Source organism: Hibiscus syriacus, unplaced genomic scaffold (assembly GCF_006381635.1).
Source record: "Hibiscus syriacus cultivar Baekdansim isolate YM2019G1 unplaced genomic scaffold, ASM638163v2 tig00110387_pilon, whole genome shotgun sequence".
NCBI classification, from domain to species: domain Eukaryota; kingdom Viridiplantae; phylum Streptophyta; class Magnoliopsida; order Malvales; family Malvaceae; genus Hibiscus; species Hibiscus syriacus.
Window position 1 is genome coordinate 7,537,901 of NW_024062717.1, and position 5,542 is coordinate 7,543,442.

Here is a 5,542-nt window from a genome sequence, read left to right on the forward strand (position 1 = left end):
CCTATTGAAGTGCATCGGTACATTATAACATGCATCGATGCATCCCTTAACATGTGCATCGATGCACTACCCATGCATCGGTACATCAATCACCTTTGATGTTTTCATTTTTAAGGGGGTGCATCGATGCACTCCTTATGCATCGATGCACTAATGGCATTCGATGTTTATTTATTTGAGAGTGCATCGGTACACATTGAATGTGCATCGATGCACACAACCCAGAAATTACATCCTGAGCACGAAAATGTCTTGTTTTGACCCCAAATTCTACTTATTAATCCTTCCTTGTACCTTAAAACTTATATATACATATATAAACCTTCTTATAACACTAAAACACTTTACCATCTCCCATAATCCACCATAATTCTTGAATCAAAGAATTTCATTAAATTTTCCATGTGTTCTAAATTCAATTCTATCACCTCTAACTTCTTAATTAACCCTTTGACAAGTCAAATTCATTCTTGGAACTTCAAAAACCTTTTTATAACAAAAGTTCATTTCTTAACTCTTAATAGAAATTCCTTTCTATTTCTTTCCTCTTGGTGTTTTAAGCTTATATAAGCTTTCCTTAAGCTTATATAACACTCAAAGAATAAAAACACAACTCAAATATTCAAGAATTAACCATCAAAATTAAAACTCACCTTTGAGGCTTAAGCATGAACACACGGGAAGAAGAAAGAAAGAAGAAAAAGAAGAGTTTCAGATAACTCTCCAAACCCACGTGTTTCATTCTTATAAAAGGAAGAAAATATCTTTTAAGCTAACATTACCATAATGCCCTTAAAATCCTTTCATATTTACCCTTTCATCCAATAATGAAATATCCCTATTAAAATTCTTGAACTTTCAATTTTTCCTAAATTGATCCCCAAATTTTAAAAATTCTCATTTTTGTCACTAACCTTAATTTCAGGATGTTACAATTAAACTTAAATTTTTGTTCCGTCTTTATCACCCAATTCAATTCGATATATTTTTTAAAATTTTTAATGTATAAGAATCAAGACGGATTTTCAGCTACCTTCTATGATACATTATAATGAGAGTTGATGCTGCTCCCACAAGAATAGTGATTTTAAAGCCCGGTCCTGATAGGATTTAAGAGCGTGAAGAATCATCGACCGGCTCCTCTGGCACTTTTGATGAGAGAGCTAGTATAGAAGATTTCCTTGAGGAGGGAAAGGAACGACTAAAACTTGAACTGCAAGGTAAAACTCTTATAAAGAATTCTGTGGTTAGAGGGAGCAGAATCGAGACCCCTTCCGATGAAAAGTCATCCGATTCAAGACAAATTGCTAAGCACATTGCAAAACATGTCAGGGAAAACGTCAGTAGGGATCTTGAAATGAATTTAGTTCGACCAGAATCAACAAAATCGTATATAAGTGAAGTTCAGTTCAATGGATCAGGCTCCCCTGAGTTCATCAACAAAGATATGAGAAGATTCTTGTCAGAGAGACTAAAAAATGTTCAGAAGCAAGAAACAGTGTTGGATATGCCAGTAGTTTCCACTGGCAGCTCTCAATCATCCGTGTTCGATAGTGAAGGGACAGGCTAAAGCAAATTCATGATATGCCAAAGTCGGGAAATGAGCAGAGGTACAGGGAAATTGTTAAAGATAAACAACAAATGCAAATTAGATCTTTCAGGCAGGGAGATGATGTTGGACTGCTAAATGATGAACTTTCCTCAAGAAATCTGGTTAGGTCTTTGTCAGCCCCCGTACCGGGAACATCATTGGGAAAGCTGGTTTTAAAGAACCGCCATATATTAACCGGTGCTCAGATCAGGAGGAAGCATGAAGGCAATGAGAATGTGACAGTGGATGTTGGTAGAAGGAAGAAAGAAAAGTTCAATTTGAACTAATATCAGGAGGCAAGTTAATGAACTTGAGTCTGATGGAGCAGATGACATATCAATCGAACATGAGTCTACTGAATCTGAAATGGGGAATCTAGAGGACCAAGCAGAAGGCTGTGTTAGAGACCTGCTCGTCGCTTCTGGTCTGTATGGTGGATCATGTGATAAATCTTTATCTTCTTGGGACTCACTAGCAAAGCCGATGGACGATTCTGTCTTTGAACAAGTCGAAGAATCGTATAGAAAATTGCCCAAGGAGAATGATAGCTCGAGAAATGACGAGAACGAGAAGAGGGTAGATCGAAAGGTGATACTCGATTTGTTGAATGAAGCACTCTCAACAATACCAGGGCCACCAGTGAGCATGTATCGGTTCCTCCATATTGCCACCTCCACGGGGAAGGAAGTTACTGAATTCCGTGTGGAAAATTATCCAAACCAATTTATATCTTCCAAATGATAGAAGCAACTACTCGCTCAATAGCATGGTGGCCCGGGATTTACCTTTGTCCAGTTGGATAGACGATGAAACTAATGTTTTGGGAAGAGAGGTTGAATGCCACATTATGGGATACCTGGTTGAGGAAATCGTGAAGGACACGCATCCACGACGGTGCATGCATTAATGAGGCTTTGCCGGCAGCCATATACATACTATTGCCGGGTTTGCGACATATAGGTTGAGTTTTGATCAGGTTCATACATACTGTACATGCATGCTTGTATTCTAGTATTTTTAAAGCTGATCTGATGATTGAAATTGTTCCCTTTTACTACAAACAGAAAGTAGGTAAAAGAAAGAGAAATTAATAAAAATTCAAAGGAAGAGGATACTAAGAGCCCACTAGATTACACAATCATCATATGTTGACTGTTCCTTTTTCTGCAAATCTTTTTGTTTGGTACACCGAACGAAATTGTCATCGTCCATGGGAGAATCCAAGAAAAATGCAAGAATTATCTGTAACATCCAAAGGGTAAATAAGGTTGTCCTGTCATCAAAAGTATTTGCTCCATCATTTAAATCAAGAAACCATGGTGGGAGGGTGAAGTTTGATGTTTGCACCTCAACTTTCAACTATTTCTCGATATGAACTAAAATACTTTCCTTTGACTCTCATCCATCGCCTGAATTAGTGGGAGATGCACATGGTATATTACATACCATAATACTTTTTTTAGGGATGGATGCAAGATTTATGTTAAATAGATGAAATTATAAAATTTTAAATATGAGTTAATTTATAAAATTTTAAGATGTGTTAACTTATAAAATTTTAAGAGGTGAAAATAGAATATTTATAAAATTAATATATATAAAAAATCTAAAATTAAAAAAAAAATTATGAATGATTACCCCCACTCACGCCTCCCCTCGGTCATCCATCTTTTTGAATCTTTACAATAAAATAATATATACATATTGCTAAATCTTTAAATATTTTGTAATTTAAAGTTAGATTCAAATATTTAAATATACAATATATATATATATATATATATATAAGTAATACGAATTCAAGTAATAAATATTTGAAGGTTAAATCTGCAATATTTTAACTCTGCAAAAGTCGAGGTAAATATCTTCAATTATCGAAATTCACAATCCCAATTGTCGTCAATAGTAGAAGACAGAATGGATAAAATTAATTAATCCCCGAACTTAGTAATTTTTTTAATTTAATCCTTATTTTTTTATTCATGTAGAACCGTATTATGGTTCTGACAGATACATAGAATGTTATGCTCCATCTGTCGGTTAGCAGTCATTTGTCATCTTAGTTTTAGTTCCACTGCATGTTTCTTACCCACACCTAGCAGTAGCTGCATCAGCAACCTGTATTTAAATATTTTTTTTAATTGCTGTTCTTTTCTATTCTTCACTTTCATCACTATTCTCGTTTACTCACAATACTAATTTAATCAATACCATATCCCAAACCACGAGGCGCATGTTGTCGCTACCATACGCAAGGGCAGCTTATGAGTGTTCACAATAGTTAATATTTATTCGTTATTTCTTTGGTTTTGTGGATTTATTGCTGTTATTTAGTCGTGTTGTGCTTGTTTTCGTACATGTCATTGTTTTCCAGAATTTGTGACAAAACGGGCGAATTCTGCATTTTTTTATTATTTGATCACGGCTAGAGACATGGACACGACTCTGGGCACGAAGCGGTATGACGTGGCAGTTTCTAGAAGGTCCAGTCAGCGGCGGTTTCTAGAAGACTTCTTCCGCACGCCTTCTGGAAGATTGACGAGTAGAGTTGCATTATTAGACTAGTTTAAGTTTGAATTTAAATTTAAAAACAATTATCTTTTGTATTATTTTATTATTTTCTTTGCTTATCCTTTAGGGTTTGAGAGGTTATAAATACCCACTTGGGATAAGCTTAAACTCATCATTCAAAATACATTCTTCTTTTCTCTCTAGTTTTTATAAAAGTTTTCTCTTTTCCTTTTCAAGTTCTTTTTATTTTTCTTTATTTTCAAGTTTTATTTTTATGCTAAGTATGACTTTTGTCATGCTTAGCTAAACTTTTCATAAGCCGAGAGCTGTCGCGATGATTCAATTCCAACGGGAGAATTGAAACGGTCCCTTAATATCTTCGGAATCTCTCTCTCAATCTCTGCGCTTATTTTTTAAAATCAAAACAGTTTTCAAAATCGAAGATTGACTTTGGTCAAGAAGTTGTTGCGATTAAACGTGTGGGAGGAAGATTCGGCTTATAGAAAGCAATTCGACTTCCTAGGAACACACTTGGCGAGATAGCTTCGCCAAGAGGGAATTGAGATCGGAATTGACGGTTATAGAAACAACAATCCAAGTCGGTCGCCACGAACTTAAACGGTATTTGATATACGACAATAGATGTTGTTAGAATCAACTACCGAAGCCGGAATCAAAGATTACCTTGGGTATTCGGTATACAAGATAGAGTCACAAGGATAGCCCTTGTAGACAAAGTAACCGACGTGAATCCCGAAGAGAAAATCTTATTCGATGATCTAAAGGAAATTGAATCAAAGCGAAGCTTGAGGCTACTTTTACCGTATTTATTCACAATCTTCATCTTCTTATTTTTACTTTAATTACTTTTATTTAATCACTTTATTATCTTTTACTAAAATCCCCCCATTTTTACTGTTTCACGCCTGGCATAAATAATTCAGCCAGAAATTTATAATTTTCTAAGTCCCTGTGGAATCGACCCTTACTTCTCTTTGCTACGCATTTCCTTAATTTATTGATTGAGAATAAGGAATTATTTGACATCCGAAATGACAGCTGTCAAATTGGCGCCGTTGCCGGGGACTTCGCCAAAGTTACTAATTTTTGTTTGTTTTTTATTTATGACCAGGACTAATCCGGGCACATTAGTGGAGTACAACCCGGAGATCGAAGCTGAAGCTAGGAGACTCCACGCACAGACACTTCGGGAAAGAAGGAGACAACAATTAGATCCAGAAGAAAGATCAAATTCAGGTAATACAAATCCGATGGCCGAACCTACTATTCGGGAGTTAGCCGCGGCACCCACTGAACAAGGACCTATGTGCATTAATTTTCCCCGAGGCGAAACTCCATACCAGTTGAAAACTGGCCTTATTCATCTCCTCCCTACATTCCGCGGATTGCCAAACGAGGATCCACACAAACATCTCAAAG

At 36.0% G+C, this 5,542-nt stretch overlaps 1 pseudogene; it reads left to right on the forward strand.

The window, feature by feature from the left end:
* The first annotated feature begins 1,051 nt into the window (after positions 1–1,051).
* Positions 1,052–2,520, forward strand: LOC120122778 (annotated as a pseudogene).
* Positions 2,521–5,542: the final 3,022 nt, after the last annotated feature.